Raw genomic sequence first — 14,696 nt, 5'->3', positions numbered from 1 at the left:
ATGTAAATATCATTAGTTGCACCTTGATGGCTGAAAGCATATTGCTGGCTGATCATCCTGCGATTTCCGACTGTGGTGAGTCGACTCTTTGTGGGCCTGTCAGGTTTGCAATACGAGCCACTCCGAGTGTTAAATGCAATACGAGCCACTCCGAGTGTTAAATGGAAGCTCCACTGACCTCTTTTTTGCAGAAGCTCACCCCCAGCAGATGGACAGAGAAGTCTCTTGCCAGAGGCATCCTTCTACTGATGTGGCACTTTGCTCAAAATGGAAGGATTTCCTGTAAAGAAATTAATGTGCATAATGGGGGATAAATGTAAACCGGTACAGAGAAGCCCTTGAGAACCTAATTGTTGTCAGGAAAAGAACAGATGCTGGGGTGATGGCTTTTAAAGCTACTGGATGAATCTTCTTCCTGAACAAGTTACAGCTCAGGCCTCAGCAAGCTCCCCATTGTAGGGGAGCAGCTTTGCACCTAGTCCTGACTCAGCAAGAAAACACTGCATTCAGGACACATCAGTTCCTGTATTTGAGCTGCATGGGCTTTGACACTGTCCAATTGTGCAGCTCACAGAAGAGCAAGCTGTCAGCCCAAGCTGACTAACCTTGGTCTCTACTCTATAGCCTGGATAAGTGCCCAGTGCTGCCCTTCTGTTTTGAAGTTGAAGATGTGTACTGTACTATTAAGAGAGAGTGAATGCTGTTCTGCCCTGAAAGCTTACAAGAGCACTCTCAGAGTGTACTGGAAAATTGAAAATATATAACATTTGGCTTATCTGGTGACATCTGGTGAAACAGATACCTGAGTTGGTTGCTGTTTTGACAACAATTCAAACTTAACCAATCTGTTTAAATTAAGCTCCAGGATACTAAAACCCAATTGAGTTTGGATTTATTGTTTTGCCAATATCAAACCAATAAGGTGATCCAATGTTGGGGATACAAAAAGGCAGGCATTTTGAAAATCAGACATGGCAATGCCATCGAGAGAGACAGAGAGTCAGAGAGAGACCCAAGGCATTGAAACACTCTCTATCAAAGGTACCTTTTCATAGGAAACATCTTCACAGTAAAAAGAAAAAAGACAACACAACGTGATCTTCAGCCAAAAGAAGAAAGACACCAAAGATGACAGTCGCTGTGTGGTTTTGAAATTAAGTTGCTGTAATTTTAAAAGTGTTTTATTGGAATAGTTTATTGTTATGGAGTGGGAGGCAGATAATAAGCAGTTAAGACAAAGAAGGGCTTAGAGTTGTAAGTAGTTGTTTAATGTTCACTTTTAAGAGTTAAAGAATAAATTGATAATATTTTCTTTAAATAGTGGAATTTGGGAGTCCTTTGTTACTTACAGTTTAACAGATTACAAGGTGAGGTGAGCTTTTCTGGGTGTTGGATTTAATTTACCCAGGGGTTCACCGCCATGTCATAACACTTAGCACAAAAAGCAGCACCATCCAGTCTAGTCCAGCTCCATTGGTCTCCTCACAATCAGCAGCAAAGTGAGGGAACATCTCATTACCATCAAGTACATAGCAACAACCAGCCCATTGACACTCAATTTGGATTCTGTCAGGAGCACTCTCCTCCTAGTCTCATTGGCATCCTTAACCTGAACATGGACAAAGGAGCTGTCTTCCAGGCATGAGGTGAGCAAGACTGAACATGGTATGAAGAGGCTGTAGCAAACTGGCATTCAGGGGAGAACTCTCCCTTGGTTGGTGTCATTTCTAACAAAGAAGAAGATGTTTGTTAGACACCAATGAGCTCAATCCCAGGACAACACCACAGGAGTTACAAACATAGTAAATAAGGGTAAAAACAGGCCATTCAGTCCCTTGTGCCTGCACTGTTATTTGATAAGATCAAAGCTGATCTGATGGTGGCCTTTTTTTTCTTGTGTACCCCATATAACTTTTAATTCCCCAGCCAGTCAAGAATCTATCTATCTGTGTATTCATAGAGTGCCCTACAGTGTGGAAAGAGGCTGTTTGGCCCATCGAGTCTGTGCCAACCTCCAAACAGCATTCCATGCAGACCCATCCTTCTACTCTAAACTTGTAACCCCACATTTCCCATGGTTAACTCACCTAACCTGCACTCTCTTGGACACTATGAGTAATTTAGCATGGCCATTCCACCTAACCTGTACATCTTTGGACTGTGAGAGGAAACTGGAGCATGTGGAGGAAACCCACACAGACATGGGGAGAATATGCAAATTCCACACAACTACTGAAGGCTGGAATTGAACCCTAGCACTGTGAGGCAGCAGTGCTAACCATGCTGCCCTGTACTGGTGGTGGAGGGAGTAGATGTTTGTGGACGTGGTCTCACTCAAGTGGGCTGTTTTGTGCCAGATGATTCTGGAGTGTTGTTGGAGCTGAATGTATCCATCATACTCCTGACCTGTGCCTTATTGATGGTGGACAGGCTTGGGGAATCAGGAAGTGAATTGCTTGCTGCAGCATTCCTTGCCTCTGACCTCTGTTTGTATATGGCTAGATCAGTTCAGTTCCTGCAGGATGTTGATATTAGGGAATTCAGCATTAGTAATGCTAAATAAAGGGCAATTGTCTCTTTTTGGACATGTTATGCCTGGCACTTGAGTTGTCTGAACATTACTTGCCATTTGACAGCCCAAGCCTGGATATTGTCCATATCTTGTTGCATTTGAACACGGACCTCTTCAGTATCTGAGAGACTCGAATGGTGTTGAACATTGTACAATCACCAGCGAACATCCCCACTTCTGACCTTATGATGGAGGGAAGGTCATTAGTGAAGCAGCTGGGCCTAGGACATTACCCTGAAGAACTCCTACAGAGATGTCCTGGAAGTTGAGGGTTGGCTGATGGGGCAGTAATTGATCCGGTTAGATTTGTCCTGCTTTTTGTATACTGGATGTACTTGGGCAAATTTCCACATTGTTGGGTGGATGCCAGTGTTGTAACTGTACTGGAAGAACTTGGCTGTTGGAGCGGCAAGTATTGGTACACAAGTCTTCAGTACAATTGCTGGAATGTGGTCAAATGGAGCAATATTCAATCTGGCAGTCTAGTTGCCCCGGTTACTCAGTCAGGCAACCAGGTACTTTGCCCACCATCAGGAAGGCAGGTAATCAGAGAGGTGGTGAGTTACAGCCCTTAAATGACCAGTAATAGATCATGAGGTGCCTTAACTGTTGTCAAGCTGAGAACATCTCTGATAGACCTTTCAGCCCAGGATTTAATTGGTGAAGTGGCATGACAGGATATGGGGGATAGTGAGTATCACACCAAAGGCAATTCCCCCAATTATTTCCACTTCTCTCTACCTCCAGTGAGAATATCTGTATCATGTTGGCTAGCTCTCAATCCATGCCTGTATGTTTACCCCCAAGACTTTAGGAAGTGGAGTGAAGTACACACCCCACATATATCAGTGGTGCTGAGGTAAAGGTGGTCAAGAGCTTCAAGTTCCTAGGAGTCAGTATCACCAGTGATCTACCCCGGTTCATCCGTTTTGACACTACAGTCAAGACAGCACACCAAGCCTGTATTTCCCCGGTTAGCTAAGGAAATGCAGCCTGTCCACAAAGTCTCTTACCTTTTTATTTATGGATACGCTATAGAAAGCATCCTATCTGGGTGCATCACTGCTTGGTATGGCAACTGCTGGGCCCAAGACTGCGAGAAGTTACAGGGAGTTGTGAACGTAGCCCAGTCTATCACAAAAATCAGCCTTCCTTTCATTGTTCTGTCTATGCTATCTACTGTCTCAGTAAAGCAGCCAACACAATCAAAGAACCCTCCCACCCCGGTTATACTCTTCCATCGAGCAGAAGATACAAAGGTTTGAATACACATACCAACTAACTTAAGAACAGCTTCTTCCCCACTGTTATCAATTTTATGGCGGACCTCTCAAATATTAGAGTTGATCTTTCTCTGCACCTTCTCTGTAGCTGTCACAATGTAATCGTCATTCTGTTCTATTATTCTGATGTGATTTGTCTGGTTAGCATGCAAAACAATACTTTTCACTGTATCTCAATGCATGTGACAATACTAAATCAAATCAAAATCAAAACTATGAGATCATGCTTCATGCAGTAACATTAGAAGTTGCCTTTTGCAAATCCAAATACACCACATCCATATGTTCCCTTGTATCCACTTTGCTGGTTACTTCTTCAAAAAGACGCTACTAAATTAGTTAAACATGATTTCCCTTCCAGCAAAAAATTTTGATCCTGCTTGATTACATTAAAATTCTGTTAGCACCCTGGTATAGTATCCTTCACAATAGATTCCAGGATTTTGCCTGGAGGGGAAAGGACAGTAGAAGCAATAAAACAAATGGGGATAAATGGTGGGGTGACTCCTCCTGTCTTTATCTCTCACAATCTGGCTGACTGCCACAAGATGTATTTTTGAGAATAAACATTTTAATCTGTTTGAATGCTATGATGTTAAAGAGTAGATACAAACAAGCTTTCTGGTAAATTTGAATCCGACAAAAAGATAAATATTTCTTTTTATGACACGTGAAACATAAATGCAACAAACCCCCACTGACTAAACATGCAGTCACTGATACACACAAGAAAAGATCATTTCGAGAGATGTGGCACACACTTACCTTACTAATACAATAACAAGTACCTGGTAATTCTGCTATAACGCACATTTCATTAATGTAAATTTGCTGTAATACAATTAACAAATTGGGGACACTGTTTCTAAAGTGCAAAATTTTAATACATGTGTTGATTGTAATGTGACTACATCGCCAACACTTTAAGCATTGTTTCTAAAGTGCGATTTTTCTATAATGTGAGTTTGCTCAAGAATGCAACCATCGCGTTACAGAAGAACTACCTGTAACCGGTATATGTTCTTAAACAGTACTTTAAGATGAAAACTATTGCAGGCTTAGGGAATTCTCTCTCTCGACTTTTGGGAGAGAATGGCAATAAGACATTTCTGGATTTTGTGTTCAAAGCTGGTCAGAGCTTATGTAGAGAAGAGTTTTTCAGAGCCCCACCCCACTTCTGTTCCACCCAAGAAGACTGATTGAGGCAGGGCTCCTTTCCTGATGGTGGGTGATTGTCTGTAACACCAGTCCAAGACAACCTTGCTGAGTTCTCTTGTGGAAGTCTAATGTCTCAGTTCTGCTGATAGCTTGAGTAATGTGAAAACAGCATCAGTACTGTCTCCCATTGTTCACATTATGGCTTTGAGTTGGAGTAATTGATACACAATGGGGGAATGATTATCAACTCCTTGTCATGATAGTTATAAGTCGCTCACCGAGAGTCTTTTTTAACTTCAGATGACCATTACAGTGGTCTGGCAGCCATTGTGAAATCTGGCTGATGAGGGTAGTCAACGGACAATGGGAAAGTCCACTTGAATTTTGAAATAACTTCCGAGCGGTATTGTCTCTTTGTTCAGAAAGTACAGTGCGCGACCTGTTGACCTCCAGTTTGAGAGTATAATGTCAATTGTTCCTTGTGATTTGCTGTTTTGTTTTAACAAGAAGAGTCTGGGCCCAATTACCTGTTTGGGTGTAATGTGACTGTCACATCATCAGCACCTGCAAACTCCCCATCAAACCACATGCCATTCTGACTTGGAACTGCATCAATGTTCCTTCATTGTCACTGGGTCAAAATCTTGGACTTCTCTGCCTAATTCTGTTGTGGATGTGTCGATACCACACTGATTGCATTGGTTCAAGAAGGCAGCTCACGACCACCTTTGTGAGTAATCAGGGACAGGGCAACACATGCTGGACTGGCGACTGATGCTCACATCCTGCAAAAAGAATGAAAAGCATTGTAGATTTCACTCTCACTGCCTGCACTTGTCCAAATCCATGCTTGGAGCTGTGTTTAATTACCTAATTCAGTAACCCACAAACCCTGCACGCATTTGTCATATTGTCAGGTCTGCACCACTCCTTAACCACTGGGAAGTTGAAATCAGGCCAGTGCAGTTCAGTTTCAGTGATAGTAACAAGAAACGTTAAAAACAAAGCAAGGACAGAGAAAGGCCAGCTCGCCCATTGACAGCGTGAAAAAATTTAGCACTTTTCACAGACAACAGACATCTCAAAGCATTTTATCACCAATGAAGTGTTTTAATATGATGTGACTGTTGTAGAGTAGGATTATTCAGTCATGTTGCAACTAAGCATCCTGATCCTCAGCACCTCCCAAATAATCCCATGGAAGAGGTAATAAACCTGGTTTGGAAATCTGAAAACCATTGAGGGCACAATTCTAGGAAGCTTGCCACTGAGCCCAATGGAAGTGGAGATTCCAGTTATCCATAGGCTGTCAATAAAGAAACAACTCAAGTCAAGTTGATGTGCCTTTTTCACCAGCTGATGATTTTCCATACATTTTGATTCTTGTATAGAGTGTAAACACTGTCCTATATCAGTACATGCACAGAAGCATATTACTCAATGCAGATGAATTGTCATGAGCTCAAATGATAATGGTCAGTGGGTGTTTCTGTGACCATAAGGCTGTTTCCAGTGGGTTCTGGAGAGCTCAGCATTGAGCCATGTGCTTTTAATAGTATCGATGCGAATGATTTAAGCCTAACTGCAGGAGGCATGATTAAGAAGTTTGCAGATGATCCAATTTGGCTGTGTAGACTGTGTAAGCTGTAGACCGCAGAAAGATGTGAAACTTGAAAGGGTTCAGCAAAGATGTTGCCAGGGTTGGAGGGTTTGAGCTATAGGGAGAGGCTGAATAGGGTGGGGCTACTTCCCCTGGAGTATTGGAGGTTGAGGACCTTATAGAAATTTATAAAATCATGAGGGGCATGGATAGGGTGGATAGCCAAGGTCTTTTCCCTAGAGTAGGGGAGTCCATATGTTTAAGGTGAGAGGGGAAAGATTTAAAAGGGACCTAAGGAGCAATTTTTTTTTCTTGCATGTATGGAATGAGCTGCCAGTGGTGGAGGCTGGTACAATTACAACATTTAAAAGTTAGCTGGATGGGTACATGAATAGGAAGGGTTTAGAGGGATATGAACCAAGTGCTGGCAAATGGTACTAGATTAGGTTAGGATATCTGGTTGGCTGTGTTAGACTGAAGGATCTGTTTCCATGCTGTACACCTCTGTTACTCTATGACTAATAGACTGGGTGAATAGGTTTAGACAATGGATCAAATGCAAGCAGGACTGGTGAAGTTAGAGGTCATGTGTTTTGAGAGGGCAAATTAGACACGAGATGACACGGTAAATTGTCGGCTGCTTGGAAGGGTAGAGGGAAATAAGGGTAGAGTCCACAGACCCCTGAAAGTGACAAGGCAGGCGGGTAAAGGGTCAAGTAACTCTCCTTTCCCCAAGGGTTACATTGGGAGGGAATGGCACAGCAAGCAACTCTGAGGTGTGATCCTAAAATGATTTGTCTGCACTGAGTCCATGCCAGCCAAGTTCAGATCCATTTATGCTCCTGATTCCAGTCCCATTCAATGCAGAAAGCGAGGCCGGTAGTCCAGTACAATGCTGAGAGAGAACCTTACACTGAAAACAGGTTCTTTAGTCATTTTCCTGTAGATGAATATTGCTGCACAGCCAAATTTCTGAAATTACAAAAAGTGGCTACATTTTTAAAGACAAATTAAAAGTACAATACCTCAGGTCTGGCAGCAAGTCCATGCTGATTGTAGATATTTCAGGATTTTTGTTTTGGTTCAGGTCAGGTCAGGTGGTGTGGGATCATTTGAAGCGTGAGATAGAAAATAGCATACGAAGCAGTGAAGTCTGTAACTTGTCTGGAGCCACACCATTGCAATGCCAAATCGAATTGTCCAGGCACGTTGTTTTTATAAATTCCATTCAATTCAACTCGATGCCTGGCAGATTACAAAAATTTGTATGGATACAACCAGTCCTGGGTAGCAGATTTGTGGTAATTGATCTGTACATCATCAACTGCTTTTGAGATATCCGATGGTTTGGAAAGTGCTTTACAAATGCAGATCTGCTTTTTAAGCTCATAGAAATGGTCAAGGTCAGTGAGTGAATATTTAAGTTCATAGCCCAGTGTATCAGTGACCTCTCCTGCTGCTCAATGCAGCACAGCCACTTCACTTGTCCTTTAGTAGTCTCTAGTGTGACAGTGTTGTGGCTTTAAGAGATGTGTTTTGTTCTGGTTTCTTTTAGACAGAGATTGGAGGACAGGTGCTGAACAGTCTATGAGAAGGTGAACAACTTATGAAGCCTTGAGTGGTTTTTGTTAAAGCTGAAACAATAGAAGCAGCCTCAATGGGTGTGATCAAGCTCCCACCCACAGAATCAGGATTTTTAGTTTTCAGCAGTTGCTATTGGGGTCTTGAAGTGGAAGCTATTTTTCTCTCTATTGATTACTGCTAAAAGCTGGGGTTTCTCTTCCGAGGTTGCTGGATTGCATGTGAGGCAAAATCTGTTTTCTGAATTTGCCTTTTGCCAAAGGATGTCTTTATGGGACGTTACTGTAGTGGAACACTTAATTAGAAAGAGTTACTGTATGTATTATTCTGTTACATTTACCGATAGAGTTAAGTTATTGCAATTCCTTCTTTCTGTTGTTGTATTTTGACCGTAGTGTTTGGATAAATTGTGTTTTGCTGAATGTCAGGTAGTTTGTCCAAACCAATTGCATCTGGAACACATTTACCTTTAAGATAAGAAAACATTAGGGTCTAGCTTACCTTCTGAAAATATTTTGAGGAGATCTGATCTGGTCCATGACACTGGCAATCAGGATTTCTGCCTAATATGCTTCAGCCTCACACAGTAATCACCACTGTTCACCTCAGATACACACGGCCCAGCTTCCACATCCTTCCTATCAGCATTGACAGGGCACGCACTGAGATACTTGTGCATTGGCAGGACTATGCCAATGAGACGGAGTGACTCAAGGAGCCTGGAAATGCCCAGCAGATGTCTGTCATGAACATGGCATAGAAATCTCAGTTTGGATATTCCTGACCACAGACAGCTGATACATATTTAATTGGATGATGAGCCATTTCTCTTGTCCTCCCCTTTCCTCTTCCTGAAAGGAAGATAAAGGAGAAGAACTGGGACATACAGAACGTTTCTGAAAATTACATGTAACCAGAGATTGAAGACACTTTGACCTCAAACTTTGAGCTGTGATCAAAGAATTGATATAAAGTTAGAATCATAAGATCCAACAGTGTGGAAGCAGGCCATTCAGCCCACTGAGCCTATATCAACTGCCTGAAGAACATCCCACCCAGACCCTATCCTTGCAATTCCCATGGTTAATCCACCTAACCTGCTGCATCTTTGGACAGTCGGAGGAACCAGAGCACCTGAAGGAAACCCATGCAGACACAGGGCAAATGTGCAAACTCCACAAAGACAGTCACCCAAGACTGGAATTGAACCCAAGTCCCTGGCGCTGTGAGGCAGCAATGCTAACCACTGAGCCACCATGCCATCCAGTTAAGCCAGAAAAACTGTGCATCAGCTGATCATTTGTTCAGTCTCCAATATAAATTTCCACCATCAGTTTCTGCTCCTCTCTGCTAATTTTTTTTATACACTTTAGATTAGATTACTTACAGTGTGGAAACAGGCCCTTTGGCCCAACAAGTCCACACCGACCCGCCGAAGCGCAACCCACCCATACCCCTACATTTACCCCTTACCTAACACTACAGGCAATTTAGCTTGACCAATTCACCTGACCCGCACATCTTTGTGACTGTGGGAGGAAACCGGAGCACCCGGAGGAAACCCACGCAGACACGGGGAGAACGTGCAAACTCCACACAGTCAGTCGCCTGAGTCGGGAATTGAACCCGGGTCTACAGGCGCTGTGAGGCAGCAGTGCTAACCACTGTGCCACCGTGCCGCCCACAAAGGAACTAGGTGCCAATGGATGGCCAGCAGTTATAGCCCATGCTTAGGTACCCATGAGAATATGGTGGTGAGCTGGCCACTTGAACTGCTGCAGTCCACCTGCTGTGGGTTGACCCACATGCCACTAGGGAAGGAATTGCAGGATTTTAACCCAGTGACGGTGGAGGAACAGCGATAAATTTCCAAGTAAGGATGATGAATGGTTTAGAGGAGAACTTGGAGGTCGTGCTGTCCCTATGTATCTGCTGCCCTTGTCCTTCTAGATGGAAATGGTCACGAGTTTGGAGAGGCTGTCTGAGGATCTTTGGTGAATTTCTGCAGTGCATCTTGTCGACAGTATCGAATGCTGCTACTGAGCATTGATGGTGAAGGGAGCGGATGGTTGTGGATGTGCTGCCGATCAAGCAGACTGCTTTGTCCTGGATTGTATTGAGTTTCTTGAATGTTGTTGGAGTTGCACCCATGGGGATTAATCCATCACACACCTGACTTGTGCCTTGCAGTTTATGGCACTATTAGGGTTGGTTTTCCTGCACTTTGTATCAAGTGGCTGAAAATTCTTCAGTGTAATGTGTAAGAAAATCAGGTGCAGATATTTGAACCTTATAAGATCATGAAGTTTGGAAGTTACAGATAACAGAAAATAGGCAGCTGAGAACTCATTGCTCGATGACTCATCAGTAATCTTAAAATCATTTTTGAAGTTTGTTAAAAAAACAACAGTTTAAAAATGATGTAAAAACAAAATAGGAGAGCTGAAAAATGTGTTGATGGAAAAGCACAGCAGGTCAGGCAGCATCAAAGGAGCAGGAGATTCGACGTTCCGGGCATAAGCCCTTCTTCAGGAATGAGGAGAGTGTGCCAAGCAGGCTAAGATAAAAGGTAGGGAGGAGGGACTTGGGGAATGGGCGTTGAGAATGCGATAGGTGGAAGGAGGTGAAGGTGAGGGTGATAGGCCGGAGAGGGAGTGGGGGTGGAGAGGTCAGGAAGAAGATTGCAGGTCAAGAAGGCAGTGCTGAGTCTGAGGGTTGGGACTGAGAAAAGGTGGAGGGAGGGGAAATGAGGAAGCTGGAGAAATCTGCATCCATCCCTTGTGGTTGGTGGGTTCCTAGGCGGAAGATGAGGCGCTCTTCCTCAAGGCGTCGTGTTGCCGTGGTCTAGCAATAGAGGAGGCCAAGGACCTGCATGTCCTTGGTGGAGTGGGAGGAGGAGTTAAAGTGTTCAGCCATGGGGCGGTTGGGTTGGTTGGTGCGGGTGTCCCGTCGCTGAACACTTTAACTCCCCCTCCCACTCCGCCAAAAACAAAATAGACAGGATAAGGATTATCAAGTGTAATCTAATAGGCAGGAAACCTGTAACCAGTGTGAATAGGTTCCTGATCCTGAATCAGATTAGTTGTCAGGAGGTTCTGATCTCCATTACTGGTGATGACAGTATCCTCAGGATGATATAGTGATCCCAGTTTGGATAATCTTGATGGAGAAGCCGATCTCCATGTTTGGAGGTGACAGCCCATTGTCTGATTACTAATGACTTCCTTCTTTGTTTGTTCTTTGCCTACTTGAGTCAGTCAAGGAGAAACTCTTTATCTTCTCCTGAATGAGGTTTGGAAGTGACGTTATCTTCAGTTTCCTTGAGCTGAGCAAAGCCAGAGCCATAATCAGTCCACGTCGAGAAGTTCCCATCCATTGGAAGTGTCCATTCATTCCCCTGAAGAGTTGTTTATGTATCCAATTTGGCCTCATACTCTATATGCCAGTAGTTCATTCAATGGTCAAATATTGGGGGTAATTTCCCCTCTTTTCCTCAAGTGCACCTTGTGGCTCACTGCTCCCTAGGATACGCTGATTAACCTGGAACATTACTGATCCTTTAAGGGAGATCTATTCTGGGCTGTTTCTCTTACAGAGAGTGGGAACAGACTGTCTGCTTCAGAGGCAGAGGTAATCAGCTTTGAGCTCCCTGCATTTTTTTTAAAAAATTGGACTAAAGAAGCATGAATAAGTGGAATCAGACTCACACTCATCCAGGGTTTTGGTTTTGCTTTCAGTTAGGGTTTGGAGTTGGCTGCTAGACACAGCATCCACTATCTGTTGCAGCAAATAGAGATCTCTCTCTGCTGCTAGATTGTTCCATCCTCCTGGACTACAGGAGACAGCAAGTGAGGACAATCTGTTTTGCTGAATTTGCCTTTGCCAGAGGTGTGTTGATAATTGGATGCTGCTATAATTGGAACAGTTGATGATTAGTAGTTTAATAATATGTAATTTTATTAAATATTTTAGTAGGCTGAAGGTTCTGGAAGGCGGCGGGAAGTGAGTCAGAGTGGAGCGGGACAAACCGGGCACTGCAGGGTAGGCACCAATACTCCAGGCACGGCCCGATGGAAGGCCAACTGCTGCTGCCATTGCCAGTATAACACAGCAAGCAGGCTCTGTCTGCGGGCAGAGGGGGTGAGAAGCTCCACCAAACACTACTTTGGATAGGAAGGGACAAGAGCCCAGCCAGCGCCATGATAATTATGCAGGAGAGTAGTATTCCTTCCTTGAGTGCTACATCTCAGCAGCAGTACTGCAGGCACCTCAGTCCAGGGTATCTGTGGTGCTTCTGATGCCCCTCACCCATCAGTGAAGATCCCGGGTGGATGAGGGAGTGGAAGGGATCACATTCTTACAGCTCTCTTACACACAGATGAGAACCTAACTGTAACGCAAGAGCTACCAGTGAATGGAAAGCAACACATTATCCATTTTAACAGACTCTAAGGTATCTGAATGGGATGCACTTTCCTCTTGATAAGAGTCTGTTTGTGGAAATGCCGAATGGTGTTTTGCAAGAAGGAAGCAAAGAAGGATTAACAGTGCTGCTAGAATTTGCTGAGGAGAAGCCGAAGGTGGAATACGCATTTGCCTGCTTCTACAAAAAGCATTGAGGATTGAGCCTTGCCTCCGAGGACATTCAGCTTCATAGGCTTTGAGATTGTGAGACCAGACCATCCCTTGGTTTCAGCTCGGCCTGATGTGCTGTTCATGGCGTACTCCATTGACCAGTCTTCATCTGAGGAGCAGCAACCACATCAAGGGACACTTTACTGTTTCCAAACTTTTCATTGTAGCTCTAGTTGGAGAGGGTAGTCCTGAGTATAAGTGCTGTAATACCCATAGCTATGGCCTGTAAAAGGTGCAGGTTTTCACTGTCTTTTGCATAAGCAAAATTTGATCATCTTACCTAAATGTTCTTGAGGCAATCTGGGTTGAATTCAGCTTCATAGATTGCTACTGAGCAGGAATAGTTTGTCTCGAATTACAAATTTGTCAAGTTTTTTTGTCATTTGTTTCTTCAACTGCGTGACTATTTGTTATTGCTGTTAATAGAAAATGTTAAGCCTGTGAATTCCTTTCACATTGTGTTTTTATGTAACTTCTAGAAAGCTGTTTAAAAAAATTGAGGTATTTCAATTTTTAAAAAAAATTCAATAGCGTTTAAGTTGTGCCAATTTTTTTTTGCTGTTTGTATTTGAAATGTTTTGTAAGAATAAAGTATGTTTTGCTTAAAGCCTGTTAGTGGACCAGTTGAATCACATCTAGAATATAGTTCCTTACACTTGCCTGTGAATAAACTAAAAATTAGTGTGTCGGCTAACTTCTTGATATATTATGTATTGGTCTGGTCCATAACAAACCAGAAAGTTGGTTTCTAACAACACCACCCTTCTCAGCATTTCCAATATTTTGGTTCTGTCTGTGTGTGCTATAGACAAGTCCTGGGCAGAGATAACAGCATTGTCGTACAGCTCGTTCTGCTATAGCACGGGTTTCGTTAATGCGAATTTGATATAACACAATTGACGAACTGGGGACACCATTTCTAAAGTGTGAACTTTTAAAGTATGTATTGCTTTTAATGTAAATCTGGCTCTATTAGTTTAAATGGTGCTGCTATTTACATGATTTTCTTATAACCAGGGGTTGCACAAGAACGGAACTCCTGCGTTGTAGCAGAACTGTATTTGTCAACCAGAAACTGGTATTGCAATAAAACGAGAGTGCTGAAGAAACACAGCATTTGTGCAGAGAGAAAAAACGAGTTCACATTTTGACTTCAACACAACTCTTTTCCTTATAAGGGGCATGTGGCATCATCCTACAATATTGAATAAATTTGGATTTTATAAATGGATACTACGGTGATTTCTTCCAGCCTTCACCTCCAGTGAATCCTTAGAAGAGTATAAAGAAAGTAGGAGTATACTTAAGAGGGAAATCAGGAGGGCAAAACAGGGACATGAGATAGCTTTGGCAAACAGAATTAAGGAGAATCCAAAGGGGTTTTACAAATATATTAAGGGCAAATGGGTAACTAGGGAGAGAATAGGGCCCCTCAAAGATCAGCAAGGCAGCCTTTGTGTGGAGCTACAGAAAATGGGGGAGATACTAAATGAATATTTTGCATCAGTATTTACTGTGGAAAAGGATATGGAAGATATAGACTGAAGGGAAGTAGATGGTGACATCTTGCAAAATGTCCAGATTACAGAGGAGGGAGTGCTGGATGTCTTGAAACGGGTAAAGGTGGATAAATCCCCAGGACCTGATCAGGTGTACCCGAGAACTCTGTGGAAGCTAGAGAAGTGATTGCTGGGCCTCTTGCTGAGATATTTTTTCATCGATAGTCACAGGTGAGGTGCTGGAAGACTGGAGGTTGGCAAACGTGGTGCCACTGTTTAAGAAGGGCGGTAAAGACAAGCCAGGTGAGCCTGATGTTGGTGGTGGGCAAGTTGTTGGAGGGAATCCTGAAGGACAGGATGTTCATTTA

The 14,696-nt window shown here is 43.2% G+C and overlaps 1 pseudogene; it reads left to right on the top strand.

The window, feature by feature from the left end:
* The first annotated feature begins 12,383 nt into the window (after nucleotides 1-12,383).
* LOC132827250 (ornithine decarboxylase antizyme 2-like) lies at nucleotides 12,384-13,015 on the top strand (annotated as a pseudogene).
* The last annotated feature ends 1,681 nt before the right edge of the window (nucleotides 13,016-14,696 follow it).

The sequence above is a fragment of the Hemiscyllium ocellatum genome, chromosome 24, assembly GCF_020745735.1.
Source record: "Hemiscyllium ocellatum isolate sHemOce1 chromosome 24, sHemOce1.pat.X.cur, whole genome shotgun sequence".
Taxonomy (NCBI): domain Eukaryota; kingdom Metazoa; phylum Chordata; class Chondrichthyes; order Orectolobiformes; family Hemiscylliidae; genus Hemiscyllium; species Hemiscyllium ocellatum.
This window is presented reverse-complemented; position numbering and strand designations above follow the sequence as displayed.